Source organism: Cherax quadricarinatus, chromosome 88 (assembly GCF_038502225.1).
Source record: "Cherax quadricarinatus isolate ZL_2023a chromosome 88, ASM3850222v1, whole genome shotgun sequence".
Taxonomy (NCBI): domain Eukaryota; kingdom Metazoa; phylum Arthropoda; class Malacostraca; order Decapoda; family Parastacidae; genus Cherax; species Cherax quadricarinatus.
The window spans coordinates 3,924,914-3,937,112 of NC_091379.1; the positions used below are offsets into that span (position 1 = coordinate 3,924,914).

The 12,199-nt window shown below is 41.5% G+C and overlaps 1 protein-coding gene and 1 long non-coding RNA gene across 12 annotated transcripts in view; one reads left to right on the forward strand and one right to left on the reverse strand.

The window, feature by feature from the left end:
* The window catches only part of LOC128698664 (homeobox protein extradenticle), a 280,392-nt gene that overhangs the window by 255,016 nt on the left and 13,177 nt on the right, over window positions 1-12,199 (forward strand). The gene's annotated exons all lie outside the window — the stretch shown is intronic.
* Window positions 8,851-12,199, reverse strand: part of LOC138855287 (uncharacterized) — a 33,488-nt gene continuing 30,139 nt past the window's right edge. The window contains exon 5 of the long non-coding RNA XR_011394494.1: window positions 8,851-10,312. This is a non-coding gene — a long non-coding RNA (uncharacterized lncRNA). The remainder of the gene's footprint in view (window positions 10,313-12,199) is intronic.

Below are 12,199 nucleotides of genomic sequence, written 5' to 3' on the forward strand. Positions count from 1 at the left end.
ACAGCCTTGTCAAAGTTACTGTGACAGCCTTGTCAAAGTTACTGTGACAGCCTTGTCAAAGTTACTGTGACAGCCTTGTCAAAGTTACTGTGACAGCCTTGTCAAAGTTACTGTGACAGCCTTGTCAAAGTTACTGTGACAGCCTTGTCAAAGTTACTGTGACAGCCTTGTCAAAGTTACTGTGACAGCCTTGTCAAAGTTACTGTGACAGCCTTGTCAAAGTTACTGTGACAGCCTTGTCAAAGTTACTGTGACAGCCTTGTCAGAGTTACTGTGACAGCCTTGTCAAAGTTACTGTGACAGCCTTGTCAGAGTTACTGTGGGCACATTGTCAGAGTTACTGTGGCTATCTTGTCAGAGTTACTGTGGCTACGTTGTCAGAGTTACTGTGGCTACCTTGTCAGAGTTACTGTGGCTACCTTGTCAGAGTTACTGTGGCTACCTTGTCAGAGTTACTGTGGCTACCTTGTCAGAGTTACTGTGGGCACTTTGTCAGAGTTACTGTGGGTACTTTGTCAAAGTTACTGTGGCTACCTTGTCAGAGTTACTGTGGGTACCTTGTCAAAGTTACTGTGGCTACCTTGTCAGAGTTACTGTGGCTACCTTGTCAGAGTTACTGTGGCTACCTTGTCAGAGTTACTGTGGCTACCTTGTCAGAGTTACTGTGGGCACTTTGTCAGAGTTACTGTGGGTACGTTGTCAGAGTTACTGTGGCTACGTTGTCAGAGTTACTGTGGCTACCTTGTCAGAGTTACTGTGGCTACCTTGTCAGAGTTACTGTGGCTACCTTGTCAGAGTTACTGTGGCTACCTTGTCAGAGTTACTGTGGCTACCTTGTCAGAGTTACTGTGGCTACCTTGTCAGAGTTACTGTGGCTACCTTGTCAGAGTTACTGTGGGTACTTTGTCAAAGTTACTGTGGCTACCTTGTCAGAGTTACTGTGGGTACCTTGTCAAAGTTACTGTGGCTACCTTGTCAGAGTTACTGTGGCTACCTTGTCAGAGTTACTGTGGGTACCTTGTCAAAGTTACTGTGGCTACCTTGTCAGAGTTACTGTGGCTACCTTGTCAGAGTTACTGTGGCTACCTTGTCAGAGTTACTGTGGCTACCTTGTCAGAGTTACTGTGGCTACCTTGTCAGAGTTACTGTGGCTACCTTGTCAGAGTTACTGTGGGTACTTTGTCAAAGTTACTGTGGCTACCTTGTCAGAGTTACTGTGGGTACCTTGTCAAAGTTACTGTGGCTACCTTGTCAGAGTTACTGTGGCTACCTTGTCAGAGTTACTGTGGCTACGTTGTCAGAGTTACTGTGGCTACGTTGTCAGAGTTACTGTGGCTACCTTGTCAGAGTTACTGTGGCTACCTTGTCAGAGTTACTGTGGCTACCTTGTCAGAGTTACTGTGGCTACCTTGTCAGAGTTACTGTGGCTACCTTGTCAGAGTTACTGTGGCTACCTTGTCAGAGTTACTGTGGCTACCTTGTCAGAGTTACTGTGGGTACTTTGTCAAAGTTACTGTGGCTACCTTGTCAGAGTTACTGTGGGTACCTTGTCAAAGTTACTGTGGCTACCTTGTCAGAGTTACTGTGGCTACCTTGTCAAAGTTACTGTGGCTACCTTGTCAAAGTTACTGTGGGTACCTTGTCAAAGTTACTGTGGCTACCTTGTCAGAGTTACTGTGGCTACCTTGTCAGAGTTACTGTGGCTACCTTGTCAAAGTTACTGTGGCTACCTTGTCAGAGTTACTGTGGCTACCTTGTCAGAGTTACTGTGGGTACCTTGTCAGAGTTACTGTGGCTACCTTGTCAGAGTTACTGTGGCTACCTTGTCAGAGTTACTGTGGCTACCTTGTCAGAGTTACTGTGGCTACCTTGTCAGAGTTACTGTGGGCACTTTGTCAGAGTTACTGTGGGTACCTTGTCAGAGTTACTGTGGCTACGTTGTCAGAGTTACTGTGGCTACCTTGTCAGAGTTACTGTGGCTACCTTGTCAGAGTTACTGTGGCTACCTTGTCAGAGTTACTGTGGGCACCTTGTCAGAGTTACTGTGAGTACCCTGTGGCTATTCACAAATGTGTCCGCTACCTTGACAGTTAACAACTAGTCATTTACTAGAGAAGCTTGCTGTTGACACACTCGGGATAGAGGAGAGAGAGAAATACACGATAATAAACACGTGGAAGATATGGGAGGGGCCAAGCACCAAATGTACACGCTACCATAACACCATACTGGAGTGAGAAATATGGTAGATATTGTAAATAGGCGAATTTTTTAGATGGAAAAAAAAAATCCTGTGATGCTACACACTGTATTCACCTGACCTTAGCCCCTGTGTGATTTTTTTCAGTTCCTAAAAATTAGAATGAAACCGAAAGGAATTAAGGTTGATGATGTAACAGCCATCCATGATAAGTGTAAATATGGAACTCCACAAATTCAGTTGACAACTTGTAGCATTAATTCTGTAAGTGGCAGGGACGTTGGATCAAGTACACACAGCATTATGTAAATGGCAGGGACAGTGTACCAAGTACACAGCATTATTTCTGTAAGTGGCAGGGACGTTGGATCAAGTACACATAGCATTATGTAAATGGCAGGGACAGTGTACCAAGTACACACAGCATTATTTCTGTAAGTGGCAGGGACGTTGGATCAAGTACACATAGCATTATGTAAATGACAGGGACGTTGGATCAAGTACACATAGCATTATGTAAATGACAGGGACAGTGTACCAAGTACACACAGCATTATTTCTGTAAATGACAGGGACGTTGGATCAAGTACACACAGCATTATGTAAATGACAGGGACGTTGGATCAAGTACACATCATCTGGGGAGGTGATGAACACTAGTGTACACGCTTGCAACATCATTTGCCCTCACGAGGCCTGGTCTCAGACCGAGACGCGGGGGCGTTGACCCCCCGAAGCCCTCTCCAGGTATACCACCGTTAATACATTTTCTACGACTGTCTGTAAGATCATTTCTTGATTTAGTAAGCAAAGCTTCTCATACCTTATTTACAATACCAGGCCACATGGTGGATCAGAGTCGGATCAACCAGGCTGTTACTGCTGGCCGCACGTAAACCAACGTACGAACCACAGCTCGGCAGACCAGGTATTGACTTAGGTGTCTGTCCAGCGCCTTCTTGAAGACAGCCAGGAGTCTATTGGTAATCCCCCTAATGTATGCTGGGTGACAGCTGAACAGTCTTGGGCCCCTGACACTTATTTTCTCTTAGTGTACTCACCGTGCCAATATTTTTCATTGGAGGTATTTTACATCGTCTGTCAACCTCTTGCGTTTGTATGGAGTGATTTATGTGGCCAGATTTTGGAATTCATCCTTACAGAATCTTCAAGGCATTAATAATGTAAGTTTATTTAGCTACAGGTACACATAATTATGTGCAATTATCATACGTAGAATGAATAATCCCCCCCCCAAAAAAAAAAGTCTTATTTCCATTGGGGTCCTTGATTTATTTCCATTGGGGTCCTTGATTTATTTCCATTGGGTGTACTTGTATCCTGCACAATTCCTCCGATTTTAAATCCATTGATTTTATCAATTCCGTAGTGTTGGAGGCGGTAGCGTGGGGTTAATGTGTGAGGGAGTGTGTGTGAAGGAGGGCGAGTGATGGAGGATGTGTGAGGGAGGGTGAGAGGGAGAAAGGGAGAGTGTATTGGTGGCAGGGTGATTGACAGGCCTGGGGGAACAGGGAGGGAGGGAACCTCCAAGTCTCTCTCCTGCCACCCCCTCCTGTTATCCCCTCCTGCCACCCCATCCAGCCGACCCTCACACCATCCCTCCTGCCTTCCATCTCTGAAATATCTGCCTTAATGTGCTTGTTCTATTTCCAAACTCTCACTCGAAGGAATAACTTACCCTCGTGAAATACGTCATGTGTTTGCTGCATTTACCACACGCTATTATCGTTATAATTATTATTGGATAGAGTTCTGGGGGTCAACGCCCCCACGCCCCGGTCTGTGACCAGGCCTCATGGGGGATCAGGGCCTGATCAACCAGGTTGTTACTGCTAGCCGCACGAAATCCAACGTGCGAGCCACAGCCCGGCTGCTCGGGTACTGACTTAAGTGTCTGTCCAGTGCCTTCTTAAAGACAGCCAGGGGTCTATTGGTAATCTCCTTGATGTATGCTGGGAGGCAGTTGAACAGTCTTGGGCCCCTGACACTTAGTGTGTTGTCTCTTATCGTGCTAGTGGTTCCTTGAATTTATCTTTTTTTTTTTTTACCCTCCAACATTTTTATTTTGCTTATAACTCGAGGCTTCATCCAATTGGCTTAAAATTTTCAAGGCTGGTGTACGGTAACTAGGACTAGATTCTTGGAACATTTGGCATATGCAGGTGCCCTGTGACCAGAGGTGTAGAGCCAATCTCCAGCTTCCAGAGGAACTGTTGTTGTGATATCTTCAGACTTTAGCTTCAAATTTCTATCTGTAACGATTACCTGTAAAGTCACACCCTGCGTCACTATGTGCTGTAATGTGGCATAATTCACACCCTGCGTCACTATGTGCTGTAATGTGGCATAATTAAGTCACACCCTGCGTCACTATGTGCTGTAATGTGGCATAATTAAGTCACACGCTGCGTCATTATGTGCTGTAATGTGGCATAATTAAGTAACACGCTGCGTCATTATGTGCTGTAATGTGGCATAATTAACACGCTGCGTCATTATATGTTGTAATGTGGCATAATTAAGTCACACGCTGCGTCATTATGTGTTGTAATGTGGCATAATTAAGTCACACGCTGCGTCATTATGTGCTGTAATGTGGCATAATTAAGTCACACGCTGCGTCATTATATGTTGTAATGTGGCATAATTGTCACACGCTGCGTCATTATGTGCTGTAATGTGGCATAATTAAGTCACACGCTGCGTCATTATGTGTTGTAATGTGGCATAATTGTCACACGCTGCGTCATTATGTGCTGTAATGTGGCATAATTAAGTCACACCCTGCGTCATTATGTGCTGTAATGTGGCATAATTGTCACACGCTGCGTCATTATGTGCTGTAATGTGGCATAATTGTCACACGCTGCGTCATTATGTGCTGTAATGTGGCATAATTGTCACACGCTGCGTCATTATGTGCTGTAATGTGGCATAATTAAGTCACACCCTGCGTCATTATGTGTTGTAATGTGGCATAATTAAGTCACACGCTGCGTCATTATGTGCTGTAATGTGGCATAATTAAGTCACACGCTGCGTCATTATGTGCTGTAATGTGGCATAATTAAGTCACACGCTGCGTCATTATGTGTTGTAATGTGGCATAATTAAGTCACACGCTGCGTCATTATGTGCTGTAATGTGGCATAATTAAGTCACACGCTGCGTCATTATGTGCTGTAATGTGGCATAATTGTCACACGCTGCGTCATTATGTGCTGTAATGTGGCATAATTAAGTCACACGCTGCGTCATTATGTGCTGTAATGTGGCATAATTAAGTCACACGCTGCGTCATTATGTGTTGTAATGTGGCATAATTAAGTCACACGCTGCGTCATTATGTGCTGTAATGTGGCATAATTAAGTCACACGCTGCGTCATTATGTGCTGTAATGTGGCATAATTAAGTCACACGCTGCGTCATTATGTGTTGTAATGTGGCATAATTAAGTCACACGCTGCGTCATTATGTGCTGTAATGTGGCATAATTAAGTCACACGCTGCGTCATTATGTGCTGTAATGTGGCATAATTCGCAGGCACGTCATAAACGTTGAAGAAATGTGAAATTGACTCAAAACACATTGTAATATTTTGTGGATAAATTCATGACTGTGTAGACTCGTTACTCTTGCTCTGAAGACAGTTTTGTATAGTTCATTACCATTGTAACTTGTTTAGCAAACAAATGTTGAGGTATAGTCCCTGGACCCATTATGTTCCTCTGTAATCATTTGACTTCTGCTCACGGGATGGGTATTGAGTGACTAGCGTTCACAAGGGTGGGAATGGGATGATTACCGCCTACTGAATGGGTATATGGGATACATAATAAATATTTCAGAACTGAAAAAAAGGCTTCATGGGGGCGTCTTGATGCTGGCTCATGATCCAAGAAATTTAAGCTGTCCTCGTGACCTCGGATCGAACCTGTTTACCTCGCATTCCTCCAGATCAGGTGTTGTGTGTATAATGTGTTGCGTCCTGATTGCAGGCCATGTGTTGGGTCCTGGTTGCAGGCCAGGTGTTGGGTCCTGGTTGCAGGCCAGGTATTGGGTCCTGGTTGAAGGCCAGGTGTTGGGTCCTGGTTGAAGGCCAGGTGTTGGGTCCTGGTTGCAAGTCATGTGTTGCGTCCTGGTCGTAGGTTGTGTTGCGTCCTGATCGCAGGTCAGGTGTTGTGTCCTGGTTGCAGGTCAGGTTTTGTGTCCTAGTTGCAGGTCAGGCGTTATGTCCTGATTGCAGGTCAGGCGTTATGTCCTGGTTGCAGGTCAGGTGTTGCGTGTACACTGTGCTGTGTCCTGCTGTCGCTCCTCGCACACTTGTTAATTTTATGTTGGTGTGCCCCGCCCCTTCTGAACACAGGTTTTGTGGGCACGCTCAGGCCTCCTCCAAATACACCTCCCTACCCTCTCTACTCTTCATGCTCACCAATACATCAGCCTCATCTCCCTTCATAATCTCCAGGCGTCTCCTGTCTCCATTCCTCCCCTCCCTTCACACCCTCATTTCCTCCATACCCCATCATTACCTCCTCTCTGTATACCATTATTTCCTCCACTCCTTCATTCCCTCCAGTACATCACACCTGCTACCTTATTCCCTTCCCACATATTTATCCTCCAATCCATGACCGCTTTAGTAAGTAGGGTTATTTAGGTACAGGTATACATAAGGAAAATTATCATACGTTATGTAGATTACCTAGGATAACCCCAAAGAAGTCAAGTGACTTATACGTCGTACATACACCGAAAGTTGTATATCTCAGTATGGAGAGAAATGATATGAAATATCGATACGATCGGGGAGAGAAACGTAGTATACTGTAAACCTTTTTTGACGTTTTACCCACAGTGAACTTTATCATGTAACTTAGCAAAACCCGCAGTGGGCGAAACATCAATAAAGGATCACATTATACACTGCATTTGCATTTCCTTTTCCGTGTCTCAGTATATATTCACTGAAAGGGATTAAAGTATTGATGACTGGCAAACAAGCGATAAGCAACCTTAACGACCTCTGAGCAGTTGATTAGCCTCGAGGCTAATTCAACCACAACGCCTGGGACTGCCAGGAGGTAGCAGCCTGCCTTCTCTCAGGTCAGTCTGTGATCCAGTTACTGAAGTTAATCTTGGATGTCTTACATCATACCTTCCCCCCCCCCTTTCCCAGGTGCTGTGTAATCCCTCCGGTTTTAGTGCTCCCCCGTGATTAATTCTCTCAGGTCAGTGAAAGGTCAGTTTCTGTCTGTTGTGGTGAGGGAAGTGTGGATCATGGTATTGCCAACACGTAGACGAAATATTAGTTATAGAAGATTCCCGAGTTGAGATTTTATGCGGATTTTAAGGTGAAATGATGAAGGTCGGTATTATAATTATTATGATCAAGAAGAAGCGCTAAGCCACAAGGGCTATACAGCATAAAGGTCGGTAGAGTTTTGTTTACATTGTAACCAAGTACCAGTGAGGGGCTTTTGATCCAAGATATACTCTTGATCCCAGATAGACACTATTGATCCAAGATATACTCTTGATCCCAGATACACTATTGATCCGAGATACACTATTGATCCAGGATACACTATTGATCCGAGATACACTATTGATCCAAGTTAGACACTATTGATCCAAGATATACACTATTGATCCAAGATAAACACTACTGATCCAAGATATACACCCTTGATCCCATATACACTATTGATCCAAGATAGACACTATTGATCCAAGATAGACACTATTGATCCAAGATAGACACTATTGATCCCAGATACACTATTGATCCCAGATACACTATTGATCCATGATGGATACTATTGATCCATGATGAATACTATTGATCCATGATGGATACTATTGATCCAAGATGGATACTATTGATCGAAGATGGACACTATTGATCCAAGATATACAGTCTTGATCCAATATATACCCTTGATCCAAGATATACACTGTTGATCCCTGATAGACACTATTGATCCAAGATAGACACTATTGATCCAAGATATACACCCTTGATCCCAGATTTACACTCTTGATCCCAGATAGACACTATAGATCCAAGATATACACTTTTGATCCCAGATACACTATTGATCCAAGATAGCCATTATTGATCCAAGAAAGCACTGTTGATCCAAGATAGCCACTGTTGATCCAACATATACACTCTTGATCCCAGATGGACACTGTTGATCCAAGATATACACTATTGATCCAAGATATACACTATTGATCCAAGATATGCACTCTTGATCCAAGATATGCACTCTTGATCCAAGATATGCACTCTTGATCCAAGATATGCACTCTTGATCCAAGATATGCACTCTTGATCCAAGATATGCACTCTTGATCCAAGATATGCACTCTTGATCCAAGATATGCACTCTTGATCCAAGATATGCACTCTTGATCCAAGATATGCACTCTTGATCCAAGATATGCACTCTTGATCCAAGATATGCACTCTTGATCCAAGATATGCACTCTTGATCCAAGATATGCACTCTTGACCCCAGATATACACACTTGACCCCAGATATACACTCTTGACCCCAGATATACACTCTTGATCCCAGATAGACACTCTTGATCCCAGATACACTATTGATCCAAGATATACACCTAGAAGTATGTCTCAGTATATACACCCTTCGTGTAGTTGATAGGCTTTAACCCTCATTAACCAACCCCTCTTGATCCAAGGAAGTGGATTTACCCATACCTTCCTTGGATCGAATCTGAACACCTCCCATTTCAAGCGGTATATGACCCCAACAGGTTTAGCTCCCCTAATTAATGTTAATAAGTACAGCAGTTAGAGGATGGTTGTGTTCTGAGCTTCAGTATTAAGAGAAAGTAAGTCGTTAAAAAGATTGTTTTATGACCCTTATGGGTTTAGCGCTTAATTATGATTATAATTAAATATCCATTATTCATGTTTTGTATTTTTTTATATTTATGAAATTAGTAAATAACACTTGTTATATTAAGTTTTACTCTTAAATACAAATCCCTCAAGGAAGGTTCCTTGATGCTGGTGAGGGGCTCTTGATATGGGGAATTGGATCTGTGCTCCAGTTCCCTGAATTAAACCTGAATACCTTCCACATCCCCCCACAGGCGATGTATAATCCTACGGGTTTAGTGCTTCCCCCTTAATTATAATCATAATCTTAAATCCAAAATAACATTGTTCTTACAGTAAAAACTTTTTTATCATTGTTTTGTATATAATGTTGTGTTTATGTTCTCTCTCCCTTTGATGTTAGAACCTGGCAGTGCCACTGGTCAGGTCCTCACGTTGTAAACTACAGTACCATAACTTAATGAAGTGAGAGATTTGGCCAAGATCCAACCTGAGATCTTTCAGTTAGAAGCTGAATGCTTAAGAAAATTATTTAGTTAACTAAAAACTGAAAGCAGAAAACCATGAGGAGAGTTTTGCTCATGCAGTTGCAAATGGGCATCAAGATACCCACCTTGAATGTAATAATAATGGTTGCATTGCCCTCTGAAGAACACAGTTTAAATCATTGATTTTACAAGCATATTTTATATTTTTGCAGTTATATTGAGAGACTTCTGGCAGTTGCATAGATATAAACCTGATCACGTTCACCACATTGTATTCAGTAGACTCGTTCAGTTTTCAGCTACATGTTACTTATGGGAGTCCTTGTGAAGTTCTTGATTGTCTTATTGTTGACTTTTGTCATGTTTCTATTGGATTTTCTATTTTCTGGGTAGAAGTACTATTTATTGAATCAACTTTTCACTTCCAATAGATTATGTGGCAAGGATACTTAAAGCTAAGAAAAATATTCACTATGTAATCTTCTATTTTTTGAGTCTCTTCATTACTTCAAAACTATGAGGGCTTGTAAGAAGAAACTATTCATTGTGCATTTCTTGGTCTGCAGATTGTAATGCGAGTAGTGCATGTGGAGCCGTTCTTATTGGTGGGGGTTTCCTGTTTAGTCCATATTAGCTGCTCTTGTTTTATGGTAAAACACTGCTCCAGTATAGAATCCTCTGGAAGCATTATCGTGCTCATCATAATATCGGCACTTCGTCGTTCCTCCGGAAAGAAAATGTTATTGGCAGAGTTAAAAGGAATGTTAAAAAATTGACATTTGGAACATTATAAGAAAATTAATGTTTAATGAGAATAGTTTTACTGTTTTAAGTTTGTTCTCTAGCTGTAATTAACTACTCATGTAATTTAATGCTGATCAGGGAGATATGTGTTTTCAGTATGGAACAGTTATTGGATTAGTTATCTGATAACTATAGGCATTTCTGATTGTTACATCTAGTGCTCATGGAAATGTCCAGGGGACCAGCCAAAACTTTGTGATTAATTTTGAAGTTTTTGGGTATAGCCACAGTTTAACTTTTAGAATGGTGGATTTGGAAATTAAAATGATTCTGTTGTTTAACTCTTTCACTGTCTCTTGTGTAGGTCTATGTTATTGGTGCTAGTGTCACTCTTGTAGATCTACGTTTTGAGCTCGGCTTGCTCGGATTACCTGAGAGTGGTAAATTTTGGCCCAGACACAAGAGAATGAGTATATGGTGAGTGTGCATTGTGTAAAGAAAATCCTGCCCCTTGTGTATGGTTTAAAATAGCAAGTTTGAGGTGTTTTCTAGGATGGTTTTTATGGTTTCTAGGTATTGATTGATAGAATGGAAAACTTACTACTGAAATAGATGATTTTGGTTGACTTCAGGCTTTGAAGTACAGAGGGTCCTGCTTATACAGCAGGTTAGGTTCTGGGTTACTGCTGTAAAGTGAAAATTGCTGTAAAGTGAATCATAGCCTTTCTCACTTTCAAATGCATATAAAAGTCTGATAACATGTTTACAATATCATATATTGAGCAATATAGTGAGGCCTTAAAAATGCACATTACTTACCTTAAAATATTTTCGTCCTTAGCTTTTAGTAAGTGGCAAATATATTTCTTGTAGGAAATCTCGACTAAATGAAGGATGGGTATACGTAATTGGAAATTGCTCTATTAGTGAAATGCTATAAAGTGATGTGCTGTAAAGCAGAGCCTGCCTATAGCTTGAAATTGGGCTTAAACTAGTGGAAATATTCAATTTTTGACAATTATCTTGAAGATGGAAAAGGCCACCCAACTTTTAACTCTTGTCTATTTTTTGGGGGTTTTTACTAGGTCTGTTTCAATTATTGGGACAGTAAGTCATATCCAATCATTCCTGTAATATAGAAGATCCCTGAGGACATGATTAATGAACACAGTAAATATTGCATTAGTGGCTGGAATGCCTCTGATGTTTATTGCAAATTGTTTTTAAAGTGGATTTTTTTTTATTGTATAAAAGTGGCCAAATTACTGACTTCTATGGACTTGAAGTAGTTCTTATTGTTGAATGGGCAGTTTCTTATACTCATTTGATAGAATGGAGGCCATACTAGCTAAGAATTTCGTTGAATTGAGAGTGGAATTGACTTAGAATAGGACTCCAAGTAGGCGAAATCATCAGTGTGTAAATTGCGTCCAGACCACCAACTTTTTGCCTGCGTAATTCTGTAAGTTTTCCATTAAATTTCCTAATTTTAGTATCATTACCTTCAGAAAAAAATTCGGTAATACATTTGATGTATTACCGAAATATGGTAATACATCAAATGTATTACTGTATTGAAATACGGTAATACTTTTGATGTATTATCATATTTCATGGCTCATAAGATTTGTTTTAGTTTCAATGGCTCTGCATCAGACATAACTGGGAGAGCTACAGCCCACCCCACACCCCAAACTTATAGCTCCCATCACTGACCTTCAGTTTATAGGACACAGGGTGGTTTTTGAAGGCATTTTATGGAAAAAAAATGCGTCTAATCTGCGAAATACGGTATTTTAAAATATCCAACACTATCAATGCTTTTAATTTTGGAGGTCCTGAGAGTGAATGTGTTGAAAGATTTGAG